Below are 15254 nucleotides of genomic sequence, written 5' to 3' on the forward strand. Positions count from 1 at the left end.
ATGAGGAGAGGGCATGAGAGGAGTAAGAGAAAAGCTTGACATCTCTTCAGTGTGCCAAACTTTCCTCCATCTTGTTGACCTTCAAATGCCGACCTTTGGGAGGTCATATTAGTGAGTTTTCGGAGACACTCAGTGGGGATCTATAATACTTCAAGTATTCCCTTCTTTCAGGTATTCACCCTGCTTTCTGCTTCCCTTGCAGTACTCCTCAATACCCCAGTCTCTTCTGCACTCTTAGGTTGGGGGTCTCAAGAAAGCACATGCTCCAGTTTCCACTGTCTGACAAGGCATCCTGTGGGATTCCAATTTCCTTCCTCCATCAACAGAGGAGGTGAAGACTGCCTGGCCTACCACCCCTGCCGCCCCTGTCCCACAGGCCCATGGAAGCTGTCCCAGAATGCCCCTTGCCTTCAGAACCTTCTAGATGGGACACACACACACACACACACACACACACACACACAGTCTCTTTGAACATTTCTCCATGGAACCACCACATATGTCAAAGGACAAGATGAGGAACAAAACCCAAAGACAAACAAGTCTGGGACAAAAACATTATTAACATATGTGAGAGTGTTAATGCCATTCAGCTTCTTACAGATTCAATAGCAAAAGAGTCTATTGCAAGACATGGGTTGGACAGGCCTTCAAGGGAGAGAAAATGCCTGTAAAAGTGGCCTGTAAACACATCTACTTATGCTTGACCTGAGACAGAGAAATGCAAATAATAATAATAATCACACCATTCTGAACACAGAGTGGGGAAAAAAAAAATGGAATCAACATAGGCTCAAAGGAGTGTGAGAAACAAGCACTTGGAAGCACTCCTGGTGCCAGTGTAATTTTTGAAAGCAACAAGGCAATTCCAATGCCCATGCTTGAAATCATTCTTGAGCCATCAGCTGTACTGGAATTGCTGGAGTCCAACAGCCCAAAACAAAGGCACCATGTAAACAGATGCTAAGATAAACGTGTGTGTCTCTTGTGGCATTGGAAAAAGGGTGTACAAGTGCTCTTTTAAAAAAATAAATCTTCATTTATTTATTGGCTAGAGACAGAGAAATTAAGAGTGAAGGATGACATAGGGAAAGAAAATTACAAAAGGACACTTCTGCAGCACTGCTTCACCAATTGTGCAGGTGGGGGCCAGGGGCTTTGTAACGTGTGCTTTACCCGCAAGTTGCCATTGCTGTGGAATAGTCTGCATCTATGAAAAAGGATGTCAGCAGACTTTCCTTAAACTCATTCCCCACTCCCCACCCCCAAATCTGTACCTTTAAGACTTTGTGAGCCCTTGCTCTGACTTTCTCTAGAAAGTGTCTGGGCTTTGAGGTGCTGGCTGAACTTCCGATAGGATACTGTTAGGATACTGTTACGGAAAAACTGTGTTTGTGATCTTGCATTTTAGTAGCAAAACAGGTGTCTCTCTCTCTGGGGCCACCCACAGGATGCTGCTAATGTACTTAACGGGTTCACAACTTCTCCCCTCCCCCCTCTGGGAGGTGCAGGAAATAGCATCATCCTTCTACCTAACCGTTTTGGGTTTCCCTGGTCTTGGTGTGTGTAGCTCCAGAATCTTAGAAATATGACCACTCGGGTCTATTTTTTAGGAAATGATTTAAGAAGATCCTTGGTGGTGGGCGCGGTGAGGAGGGTAGTATGTGGAGGTTAAGGAAAACACACACACACACACACACATACAATCTGGGTTTTCCAATAACATCTTGAACTCATATAATTTTGTGAAATATTGTCTTTGAGCCATTAATGAAAGCCACATTGCCATGATGGCCTTGGTGTTGAACACAGAGGGGGCGGGGCCACCCTGCTTGCTGTCCTTGGGCTCTGTGCTGTCCTTGGCCTCTGTGCTCCTCAGCGGGTCCTTGTTCCCTTCCGAGGCAACGTCTGGAACATCCATTGTGTATGTGACATTCCTCTCAGGACGAAGCAGTTCAGAAATCCAGATAAGAACAGCTGTCTCTCCAGTGTGGCATCATCACCAGTGTTCCCTGAATAATCCCTGACTGGGCCTGTTCTCCCCAGCTTGGGTTGAGAAGGCCCCTTAAGCTGAACCTTTTCCAAACAGATAGGTAGACCAGCAGTCCTGCCCGTCAGCAGTGCTCAGGGCCTGGGAGATGCTAGAAATCTCAGCCTCACAGATTTTCAGGCTGGTAGGGAATTTAGAAGCTTTTTATTTTTTTCCCTCCAGGCTTATATTGGGGCTCAGTACCTGCACTACAAATCCACTGCCCCTGGAGGCCATTTTTTTTTCTTTTTGTTGTTGTTGCTCTTGTTATTGTTGCTGTTGTTGCTGAACAGGACAGAGAGAAATCGAGGAGAGAGGTGTGGGAAGACAGAGTGAGGGAAAGAAAGACACCTGCAGACCTGCTTTACCACTTGTGTAGCGACCACCCTGCAGGTGGGGAGCCGGGGGGCAGGGCTTGAATGGGCATCCTTGAGTTGGTCCCTGCACTTTGTACCATGTGAGCTTAACCTGCTGTTCTACCGCCTGGCCCCCGGAAGGCTGTTTTTTAATCCAGCCCCATTTACACAGAAAGGAAATAGGAATTCAAGGCAGACAGACTTACTTTAAGCATGAGATGATGGCTTTCCAGTGTGATCTTTTTTAAAGAAACTTTTTAATTTTAAATTTATTTATCCCCTTTTGTTGCACTTGTTGTTTTATTGTTGTAGTTATTATTGTCTTCATTGTTAGATAGGATAGAGAGAAATGGAGAGAGGAGGGGCAGACAGAGAGGGGGAGAGAAAGACAGACACCTGTAGACCTGCTTCATCGCCTGTGAAGTGACTCCCCTGCAGGTGGGGAGCCGGGGGCTCGAACCGGAATCCTTCTACTGGTCCTTGCACTTCACGCCACATGAGCTTAACCCGATGCACTACTGCCCGACTCCCTCCAGTATGATCTTTGTGGCACCCAGTCATCCAGGGACTTGTTCAAAAATGCAAATTTGGGGGCTGGGTGGTGGATCACCTGGCTTAGTGCACATGTTACAAGGTTTGTCGACCCAACTTCAAGTCCCTGTCCCCACTTGTTGGAGACAAGCCTCACGAGTGGTGAAGCAGTGTTGCAGCTGTCTCTTTCTCTTGCTTTCTCTATATTCCCCCCTTCTCAATTTCTCTCTGTCAAATAAAAAAATTAAAAATTAATTTTTAAGTGCAGATGTCTTCTACCACACACTAAATATCATCCTCTCTCTCTGAAGTAAAAAAGAGAAATCATCTCAGATTCTGACACCACACACACACACACACACACACACACACACACACACACACAATTTTATTAATTGGGGAGGATTGCAGAAGCAGGAAACAGATACATGCTTTTTTAAAATATTTATTTTATTTCCTTTTTGTTGCCCTTGTTGTTTTTATTGTTGTTGTAGTTATTGTTGTTGATGTCATCATTATTGGATAGGGCAGAGAGAAATGGAGATAGGAGGGGAAGACAGAGAGGGGGAGAGGAAGACAGACACCTGCAGACCTGCTTCACCGCCTGTGAAGCGACTCCCCTGCAGGTGGGGAGCCGGGGGGCTCTAACCTGGATCCTTACCAGTCCTTGTGCTTTGCGCCACATGCGCTTAACCTGCTGCGCTGCCTCCCAACTCCCTACAGATACATTTTTAATGTTTGTTTATTTATTTATTTATTTATTTAGGATAGAGACAGAAATTGAGAAAGAAGGGGAGATTAGAAGGGGAGCAGGGCAGGTGGTGGTGCACCTGGTTGAATGTACTTGTTACCACACACAAGCACCTGGGTTTGAGTCCCTGGTCTTCACCTGCAAAGGGAAACGCTTCATGAGTGGTGAAGCAGTGTTGCAGGTGTCTCTCTTCCTCTCTATCTTCCCCTCTCCTCGCCATTTCTATCTCTATCCAATACAAAATAAATACAATTTAAAAAAATTCAGAAAAGAAGAGAAGAGAGAGACAACTGCAGCAAAGCTTCACAACTTGTGAAGCTTCTACACTGCAGGTGGGAACTGGGTCCTTGTGTGTTGTTCTGTGTGTGACCTACTAGGGGTGCCACTGCCCAGCCCTGGGGGTGTGGGGGGTGGGATGCTTTTTCTACCTGACTTTAAAGGAAAAGCAGCTTCACTAGATGAAAAGACACTCCCCCCAGATGTCTGCTAATGGGAGTGGTCCAGTTTCCAGCCTCTTGGTAGATAGAAACCAGCCTTTCAGATTCCCTCTGACTTCCAGATAACAGGGGGCTGGTGGGTCTTAATCCGCCCTATCCACCCACGTGCTTACGGATGCTTCAGGCAGCCTTCAGGAATTGGTCTATCAGAACCATCTTGTCAATGATTTAATAATCAGAGGAGATTTGAGAAACAGAGCTGGCAAAGATGGTGCCTAAACCAAGGGAAATCCAGACTGTGGAGAGAGCTGCCCCTGGGCTTCTCAATAGGGAGCCACCCCCATGCCCCCCCCCACTTTTTTTAACTGAAGTGAAAAAGCCAGTGGGCTATCACTCTGGTGAAGAGATCAGCAGTCGCTCCACTGTTGGTTTCTTGTCTTTGACTTTATCTTTCATCCTTCTCTGTGGAATAGCTTCTCCCCTTCACCTTGGGGCCCGTTGTGGAACTTGCTTTCTCCAGCAGGATGGAAACATCCTGACACAAGCAGAGACGTGCTCTCCGGAGGCCCAGCTATGAGCTCAAGTCCTGGGTTGGCCGATGGTCCAAGGAAAACAAGAGCCACCAGAAAACGCGGGAAGTGCTGGTGTCATCAGAGTCGTTTGAAGTTGGCTTGCCCGTCTGACGAGCAGACACATGGATTGAAGTCCTTTGTTCATGCCACCACATTTCAGGGGCGCATGGCATGAAGTAGTGCGTGAAAGGTTTGCGTTCCCAATGAAAGTAGAACTAGATATAAAACAGGTACAGGCGGGGCGGGGGTGTGTGGCTTCCCTGATAGACCACATACGTTACTATGTAACAGGACCCCAGTTCCCACATGCAAGGGTGGGGAAGCTTCATGAACACTGAAGCAGTGCTGCAGGTGCTTCTCCTCCTCCTCCTTCTTCTCCTCTCTCTCTCTCTCTGCCTCTCAATCTCTAGCAAAAAGAAAAAAATAAAATCAAGGGAAAGTACAGCTACTAGGAGCAGTGCAGGCTCTGAGCCCCAGCCATAACCTTAGTGGCATAAAAGCAAAACATGCCAAGGGAGTTGGGTGGTAGCACAACGGGTTAAGCGCACGTGGCACAAAGCAAAAGGACTGGTGTAAGGATCCGGGTTTGAGCCCCAGGCTCCCCACCTGTAGGGGAGTCGCTTCACAGCCGGTAAAGCAGGTCTGCAGGTGTCTATCTTTCTCTCCCCCTCTCTGTCTTCCCCTCCTCTCTCTATCCTATCCAACAATGACATCAACAACAATAATAACTACAACAACAATAAAAAACAAGGGCAACAAAAAGGAAATAAATAAATAAATATTTTTAAAAAAGCAAAACATGTTAAGTGGTCCTGTTTTATCCTCCTCCCTGGGTTCCACATCCTCAGCAGTGTGGTTCTGAACTAACTTCCTCCCATAAAAAAAAAAAAAGAAAGAAAAGGAAAAGAAAAAAAGAAAAAAGAAAGAAAGGAAAAAAAAAAGGAAAATAAAAAGAAGACATGGAGGTATGGTATCTGTTTCCCCATGCCCGGAGTCTGAGGCAGTCCTGGGGCTGGGTTAGTCAGTGAAGTCCCTCTAGATGAACAGCGTGCCAGTGATGATTCAGAGGCTTGGGTGCTTCTGCTCTCACTCAGAGCCCTGCCCGGCAGCCCCCAGTCCAATAACTGTGACTGTTAGACCAGCACTGTAGGCTCAGCTCGAAAAGTTCTTAATGTTGCTCAGAGTAGGAAAGATCAGTGCAGCAGACATTTCCCCGGGCTGCCCACTTAACTCTGCTAGTGTGCAGCTTTCTGTCTGGGTGCCTTAGAGTGAAGCACAGTAGACGGGGGGGAGGGTGTGGGAGGGGGGGAGTTCACATTCATGCTACTGAGCCTAGAGACAAGTAATTGGTTCCACAGGTCTGGTTTCTGTTGACCCTTTCCCACAGAGAGCTCGCAGGAAATTCCAAGACTATCGATCCCCTCTAGTTTTAGTGCCATGGTGATGGCGTTTCCATCCGCCAGAGAAAACGATCAGGTCTTCTGACTTCGAGGGCACTGAGAGCATGAGGATATATTTATATGTAGATATGCCATGTCCTTGTAATGTTCTCGACGTAGTTAAAACAGTTTGTAGTTCACATGCTTTGTGAGTGTCTTTCCTAAAATCCCTCCAGATGTGTCAAGCAGCACACTGTAAACCAAAGTCTTCTTCTTTTTATTGTTGGTATTTGCTTTTAGCAAAGAGCCAAGCATCTGGGATCATACGAAAGAAATCACCACAGAAGACGTTTGTTCTCTCCCGCCCTCCTCCCTCTCTTCCCCCTCCCTTCCAAAGAACTCTATTTTCCATGTCAGAAGTCAGAAGCTTCCTGTGTCATTCTTTGGGTTTCTCCCTACAACATTCAAACCTTTGTCTGGGCCAGAAGAAGAGTCGAGGAGGCTCCCTGCAGACTGGCAGCCAGCTTCCAAAGTCTCTCCTTTCCAAGTGGAGACATAATTCAAGCTGACACTTGGAGTGTGTGTCTACCCGCTGCCTTTAGATTTATGCTTGCAAGAGCTTATTTGTTTTCTTTCCGTTGCAAAAAAAAAAAAAAAAGACTTATGACTCTTAATTATGCATCCTGACACTCTTGGGCTATGTGGATGCACTTAGATTTTTTTTTTTTCAACTTCTCACAGCTTTGAAAAACTTTCTTTTTTCAGCTCTTGAGTCCTAACAGACCACAAGGGTCCCTTTTGAAAGAGGGTCTGACCAGTGCTACCACCTACTAGGCTTGTGTTTGCTAGGACTTCCTCAGGATTTGGGGGCTTGATGGATGGATACTACTCCCATCACCACTTGATTTATTTTTACAGGCCTCTTTATCCTTTCTTTCTTTTTTTAAGTTATTATTAATTTAATTCATTTATTTTGCCTCCAGAGTTATTGCTGGGGCTTGGTGCTGGCACTATGAATCCATTTTTTTTATTAGATAGGACAGAGAGAAATTGAGAGGGAGAGGGGTATAGATAGGGAGAGAGAATGAGAGACACCTGCAGACCAGCTTCACCACTCTTAAAAGCTTTCCCCTGCAGGTGTGGACTGGGGCTTGAATCTGGGTCCTTGAGCATTATAACATGTACGCCCAACCAGATGCAACACCACCCAGCCCCCTCCTTATCCTTACTACCAGAGAGTTGAAGATAATATATTAAATACATATTTTGATATAAAAGTTGGTAAACAGAGTGCCAACCTGGACAAAACCTTTTCAAGACATCTCGGGGGTGAGGGGGGGGAAGAGTACTTTATGATTTGATGTAAAAAAGAAAAAAACAACCAGATAATGGTTGACTCACTTGGCTAGAACAATGGCGCTGGCTCTGGCAGTGAGGAATTGAATTTGATTCTGCAAAACAGGACAACTTCCCAGAGCAAACCGAGCAAATGGACACAGGAAGAGGCAGATACTTAGCAGTCCTAATGCCCAGCCTGTGGGTGCAGTGATTTCTCCAGAGGTAAACAAGAAGAGAGGCCCGTCTGATGAGGGGGGGCAGGGAGCAGTGCTTTACAGGATTTAAGATCTGCCTGGACCCTAAATGACTTGTGAAGAGTAGAGGTGTTCAGCCTACAGGGAAAGGTGTAGTAGAGAGTTTGCAAACCTTCAAAATAGATCAATAAATAAAAATTCAGGCACATTCTGAAAGTGGGAACAATTTTTTGTTTGTTTTTATTATTTCTATTTATTGGACAGAGACAGTCAGAAATCAAGAGGGAAGGGGGAGATAGAGACGGAGAGAGACAGAGAGATCCCTGTAGCCCTGCTTCATCACTCACAAAGCTTCCTCCCATATCGGTGGGGATCGGGAATCGAACCCTGGTCCTTACTCATGTGTGCTCAACCAGGTGCCACCACTCGACCCTGTGGAGAGAATTCTTAGTCCCTCCCCTTCTGCCTTTCTGGCCCAGGTCCAGTCTCCTATTACCACCTCTCTGGGATGCATTGAGTGTTAGGAATGGCAAAGAAGGGTTTAGAACCTCATCTTTACACTTGGACATCAGGCATCTCAGGGCTCAGTAACGATGTGTCCAATTGCCCAAAACCTTCTGGAAGGTTCAAAAAAAATTTTTTTAAGCTGGATGTTTGTCAAGGAAGAGCAAAAGAGTTTATCAGAAGAAATAAAAACATTCCAACAGTCACTTATTTAAAAAAGAAACTTAGGAATGTTGAGGATTTGAAAGTCAAATCTACATAATATTTTAAAATGTATTTCTTGATTTATTTTAATGAGAGAGAAGGCAGAAAGAGGGGGGGAGAGAGAGAAAGTGTACTGATCAGCTCTGATTTATGGTGGTGCTGGGGTTTGAACTAGGGACTTCAAAGCTTTAGGCATGACATGTCTACATAATTTAATATTTGACATAAGTGGTACTGGCGCTTGAAATTGAACTGCAAGTCTCTTTTCCAAAGCCAGCTCAGCACTCTGAGAACTAGCTGTCTGCTCACCAGATTGTGAGACCCTCGAAAGCTCAAGCTAGATCCCACTCGGAACTCGGGGCTGGACCCACAGTGTGACTTCAGGGGTGAAGTCAGAGGCATGAGTCACTGGCTGGTCAAAGAAGCAAACAGGTTGAGAAAGTGCATGTTGAAGGAAGGTTCTTCTCAGGGACCAGGCAGTGATGCACACCCAGTTGAGCATATACATTGCCATGCACAAGGACCCAGGTTCAAGTTCCCAGTCCCCACCTACCTGCAGAGGCAAAGTTTTATGAGTAGTGAGCAGTGCTGGAGGTTTCTCTTTCTTTTTCCTTCTCTCTCTCTCTCTTCATTTGTTTCTATCCAATAAGATAACTTAGAAAACCATAAATAAGGGGTTGGGCAGTAGTGCAGCAGGTTAAGCGCACATTGCACAAAGCGCAAGGACCGGCATAAGGATCCCGGTTCCTGCAGGGGAGTCGCTTCACAGGTGGTGAAGTAGGTCTGTAGGTGTCTGTCTTTCTCTCCCCTTCTCTGTCTTCCCCTCCTCTCTCCATTTCTCTCTGTCCTATCCAACAACGAATAACATCAATGACAACAATAATAACCACAACAAGGCTACAACAACAAGGGCAACAAAAGCAGGAAAAAAAAAAAAAAGAAAACCACAAACAACTTAAAAACAAATACATTCTTCTTCAAGCTCGTTCTTCATTCTCAACCCCTCCTGGAAGCGGTGGCGGGTGGTGAGAGCTACTAGGAGACGAGCTGCTTTCACATCAGTCCTGTGAGGTGGGTCTACAGACTGAAGAGCTACTGGAGGTGTGAGAGGCCACCAAATGCCACCGTGGGAAAACCCCTTGATTCTTGCTTCATGCTGCAGGGCTCTCCTCCCCTACAGGCAAACCTTCTTTCCAGAAGCCTCTACAGCAAAATGAAGGAGCCACCAAGGTGACTCTGCCTGACCTCCTGTGCTTCCATCACCTGCATGTTTCAAGGAAGGAGTTCCCTGAACTCAAAGACAAGTGTTTGCTTATACTTCATTTAATTATGATAGAAACAGAGAGACATAAGGAAAGGGGAGGAGGAAGGAGGGAGAGAGAAAAAGAGAGACATCTGTAACCTGCCACCGCTCATGAAGCTTTCCCCCTGCAGATGGGAACTGGGAGCTTGAACCTGGCTCCTCACACATGGAAACTTATGTGCTTTACCAGTTGCACCGCTGCCTGGCACCTGAAGAAAAGTGTTTAAAGCCCGTGAATTCTGAGCAGTTCATTGAGTTTCAAGCTGACGTTGACCTAGAAAGATACGCAGAGTTTGGGCAAAAGGGGTCAGTGATCTGTAGATAAGGATTATCATAAACAAGAATGGCCCCAGCTTGTGGCTGAGGGTGCTCAGAAATTCAGGGAGGGGTAGTATTTTGGAGTGAAAACTTTCCCTGAGAAACTCTTGCAGGTCAAAAAATGGTGTTTGTTTTAGGTCCGCATTGAGACTGAAAGAGAAAAGCCAGCCCAGGGAGACAAACAGCCTCTTCAAAAGGCAGATGGATGGAGCTTTGAAATTGTCTTTGGGAAAGCCTTCCTTTCTTCCTACCCCCTTCCTTTCTTTTTCTCTCTTCCTCTTTGACAGAAGCAAATGCAGAAAGGGTGTGACAGAGACCACAGTGCCAAAGTTTCCTTCAATGTGACGGGGACCACGCTCAAACCTGCCAAAGCAGCACACTACATAGGTGAGCTACTTCACTGGCTCTCTTCCTTTCTCCCCCTTTTCCCTTTCTGCTTCCCCTTCCCTTCCCTTCCTTCTGTTCTTTCCTTCCTCTCTCCCTTCTTTTCTTTCATATAGGATAAGAATGTCTTCTTCCTCCTCTGGTGTCTTCAGCTTAAGGACATTTGAATCCAACCTGAATGAAAAGGAGAGCATAGTGTTCATCCTTTGTAGGCTTTCTGGCGGGGTGATCTCCAGAAGAAAGGCAACCAACTGGTTTTTTCTCACTCGCTCAGGGGACAAAAAAAGAGGTAAAGACACAGGGGAGACTGAAGCGTGCTCAGATCTTGTTTATTAGCAGGTGGGGAAGAGTTTAAGTAGAAAACCAAACAAAGGGCATTGTCAGAAATTACAGGTTTCTTAAGGGTCAGCTTGCCCCTGTGGCAGGGGGCTGGTATGACAAGAGTTGATACATAAAGGTCAATACAATTAGTCTCCTGATGCAGGCATTTAATTATCCAAAGGCATTTGAGAGAAGAATAGGGGTTGAATCAGTAAGGTGAGATAGAGAAGGAAGAACAAGGCTTTAAAGACATCAAAAGGGCTACAGGAAATAAGGTCTTGGGGGCTTTCCACTTGTCCGGTGTTAGGAGTGTGTGAGAGGATGTGCTCTTCCTTTGTGATCAAAAGGTGAAGTGGAATGTGTGAACTTGAGTGAGTGAATCTTAAAGTAGGCGGCCATGTGGCCTGCAGTTAATGAAAAGTGGTATTGAGGTTTCTGTGGGTGTGAGAGTCAAGAAGGGAAGAACTTAGTCTGAGAGACAGTTTTTCCCCTTTGCTCACCTAGGTTGAGAGAGACTAACAAGAGGGTATCTTCTCAGACCTCCATCCAAGGATGGGGGGAGTTCTCCCTAAGCTCTATCAAGCTTACACATAGCCCCACAATCCTTTAGGGCTAGGTGGTTACTTCAATCATGGTCTCTCGCATCAAAAACTATGCTGGGTGGATCCAGTGGTCAGACAGGCCCTAGTTTGATCCAGGCGATGTCATGAGCAGAGTGATGCTCTGGGTCTCTCTCTCTCTCTCTCTTTCGTTCATAACTAAATACATAGGTTATTTTTTTAAAATATTTTTTAACATTTATTTATTCCCTTTTGTTGCCCTTGTAGTAGTTATTATTGTTGCTATTATTGATGTCATTGTTGTTGCTATTGTTGTTGGATAAGACAGAGAGAAATGAAGAGAGGAGGGGAAGACAGAGAGGGGGAGAGAAAAACAAACACCTGCAGACCTGCTTCACCGCCTGTGAGGCGACTCCCCTGCAGGTGGGGAGCCAGGGGAGCTTGATCTGGGATCCTTATGCCGGTCCTTGTGCTCTGCGCCATGTGTGCTTAACCTGCTGCGCTACTGCCTGACTCCTAATAAATAAATTCTTTAGCTGGTAGAGTACACACCTTAGTATGCATGAATGAGGACTTGGGTTCAAGTACTTGGAAGCTCCTGCACAGGGAAAGCTTCAGGAATGGTGGAGCAGTGCTGTGGTATCTCTCTTCTTGGCTTCTCTGTCTCTCACCTTTTTTCTTTTTCTTTCTTTTTTTTTTTTTTTTTTACAAAAATAGTCCACCAAGCAGGCACCAGGAGCAATGAAATCATGCAGGTGCAAAATCCTAGTGAAAACCCAGGCAGCAAAATAAATAACTAAATAAAAGAACACACACACACACACACACACACACACCGAGTTCACAAGTAAACAAAGAAAGGGATGCTGTGTGTCCTTTATACTTTTGCTTCAAAATGAAGTTCTGTCCGCAGCACTAGGGACACTTCCTCCATTCTTGGCTTCACAAAGAAAACCCTGACAGTTCAGTCTTCCCGAGCTGCTCGGGTCCCCTTTTCAAATTTGTTCTTAGGTGCTGCTGAAGTCCTCCCACACGCTATTGTCGATTTCTCAGTCCACGGTTCTTGTTGGATAGACTCAGCGTGTTTCAGCCTACTCTTGTTAAAGTCATTCACACGACCCAGGGTCAGCTGGTACCCTTTCACATTCTGCTCCACAGACACGCACAAGGCCCCGGCTCCCTTGTTTTTATAACGAAAGATCAGTTTCAATGAGGTGGCGGGGAACTTCACTTCTAATGTGTCTGCTAAGCAGAACACTCACCAGACGTCGGAGTCTTCTGGGGGAGATACAGGAGGCCTGTATGTGGAGTTTCACTGCTGCAGGGGATCCTGGTGGTCTGAGCTGGTCTCCCTTGGCTGAAAGCTGCTACGCTCACATCCCAGCAGGCAGAAGGTCAGGCTGTGGAGCATTCCTTCTCATGGAGGCAACGGAGTGGTGGCTTTCCTGGCCCAAAGATTAGGAAAGAAGTTGAGGCATCTGGAGGTCATCGGTGGTAAGCAGAGGAGAAAACTGTACCCAACAAAGCTGCTTCCACTTAGCGGGACTCCTCCAGGAGCTCGCTTACAAGTCTCTGAGTCCAGCTCTGGAAGAGCTCAGTTTCAGGGAGTCAGAGACAAGCTGGAAAAGGAGTTGAAGTCAGTCCATCCAACATCCCAAAAGGGTGAGACAGAGAGGTGGTGGGGTGGGGACAACAGGGGAGAGAGAAAGAGCTCGTTCTAAATTCCACCTAATCTGTTCCCTTCCTCTCCGCCTTTGTCTCCTTGGCTCTCAGCTCTTCCATCAAGTCTGCAAGTGGAGCAGACGAGACTGAGTAGCCAAAATGGTAGTCACCTCTGCCGCTCCAGGAGTAAAGCCTCTGGACTTAGGCGGCCATTTTCCCTTGGATCTTGGTTGTCCAAAGTCACATTCTATTAGCTCAGCCGCACATGCAAAATAAGAACCATAAACCCAGCAATGTGCTTTGGAATTTTCTCCAACCTTCTTAACGAGCTCTGCAAAGCTCCTCTGTCAAGGAGAATGGGGAATGTGTAATTTCAAACACATTTTTAATAGTTGCTCTTGGCTCTCTCCAAAGAAGAGGGAGGCCTGCTGACGCGGCTCTAGGAGAGGCAGCCACTTTACAAGAGTAACGTGAAACAAATCACCCAGGTGCTGGTAGCCCTTGGAGAGCATGGGAGCTGCCTGGGAAGCTGGGACTCATTGGGGCAAGGAGCAGCCCAGGAGTTTGAGGAGTGACCGTGGAAGTCAGACCTCTCTGGGCTGTGGCAGGTTCAAAGCTCTCTGTCACAGTTCTCTGTCTGAACCATTCCCAGATGCACCTGCTTTTCAAAGTCCTTTTCCCTTTTATAACCAAGTCAGGAAAAAAAAAAAAGAGCAAAAGTAGTGAGGGTAGCAGGTACCCCAGCAACACCAGCATTAGCTGGGAGGCCCAGAGCTCTTAGCTCCTGGATGGAGCTGCAGTCAGAGACCTGGGATAGCTCAGCGTCTTAGAGACACTGAAGAGGACTCGACTCTTTTTTTTAATTTTTAAAATATTTTCTTTCCTTTATTGGAGGATTAATGTTTTACATTTGACAGCAAATACAATAGTCTGTACATGCATGCCATTTCTCAGTTTTCCACATAACAATACAACCCCACTAGGTCCTCTGTCATCCTTTTCTAGGACCTGTATTCTCCACCCCCCACCCACCCCAGAGTCTTTTACTTTAGTGTAATACACTTTCTGCGCTTCTTTTACACAATGAGCCCATGCAAGCATGAAAGGATGGATGAGAATACCATAAACTCAAGGTGAAGGCTGCCGTATGCAATAAGAACTCTGTAAGGGGTCAGGCGGCGGTGCACCTGGTTGAGTGCACACATTACATTACCATGGACAAGGGCCTGGGTTCAAGCTCCTGCTCTCCCTCCGCCTGCAGTGAGGGGCTTGACCAGGGGTGAAGCAAGTCTGCAAGTGTCTCTTTTTCTCTTTACCTCTCTGTCTGCCACTTCCTGCTCAACTTCTCTCTGTCCTATCAAATAAAAAAAAAATAGATATAAAAATTATAAAAGAAGGGGGGGCCAGGTGGTCACGCACTGGGGTAAGCACACATGGTGTGAAGCTCAAGGACCAGCATAAGGATCCAAGTTTGAGCCCCTGGCTCCCCATCTGCGGGGTAGGGGGATTGCTTCATAGGCGGTGAGGCAGGTCTGCAGGTGTTTATCTTTCTTTCTCCATCTCTGTCTTCCCCTACTCTCTCAATTTCTCTCTGTCCTATCCAACAACAACAGCAGCAAAAACAACAATAATAACAGCAACAACAACAATGGAAAAGAGATGGCCTCCAGGAGCAGTGTATTCTTTTTTTTTTTATTTTTTTTATTTTTTATTTTTAAATTTTTTATTTAAGAAAGGATTAGTGAACAAAAGCATAAGGTAGGAGGGGTACAACTCCACACAATTCCCACCACCCAATCCCCATAACCCACCCTCTCCCATGATAGCCTTCCCATTCTCTAGCCCTCTGGGAGCATGGACCCAGGGTCGTTGAGGGTTGCAGAAGGTAGAGGGTCTGGCTTCTGTAATTGCTTCCCCGCTGAACATGGGCGTTGACTGGTCGGTCCATACTCCCAGTCTGCCTCTCTCTTTCCCTAGTAAGGTGTGTCTCTGGGGAAGCTGAGCTCCAGGACACATTGGTGGGGTCTTCAATCCAGGGAAGCCTAGCCAGCATCCTGGTGGCATCTGGAACCTGGTGATTGAAAAGAGAGTTAACATACAAAGCCAAACAATTTGTTGAGCAATCATGGATCCCAAGTTTGGAATAGTGGAGAGGAAGTGTTAGGGAGGTACTCACTGCAAACTCTAGTGTAATCCTGCTTTCAGGTATATATTTTGCAGTAGTTTATGGATACGTGTGCACATACGTTCTCTCTCACAGAAACTGGTGTATGTCTAGGTTATGGGACTTTGTTAGAAAGTGAACTACCTGAGATGAAATTAGAGTGTACTATAAAAGGAAAGGTCTCACCCGAGTAATGAAGCTGAAGGGTTGTCATTCCACACGTGAAGTCTCTGGATACACTCTGAGG

This window comes from Erinaceus europaeus, chromosome 6 (assembly GCF_950295315.1).
Source record: "Erinaceus europaeus chromosome 6, mEriEur2.1, whole genome shotgun sequence".
In the NCBI taxonomy this organism is placed as follows: domain Eukaryota; kingdom Metazoa; phylum Chordata; class Mammalia; order Eulipotyphla; family Erinaceidae; genus Erinaceus; species Erinaceus europaeus.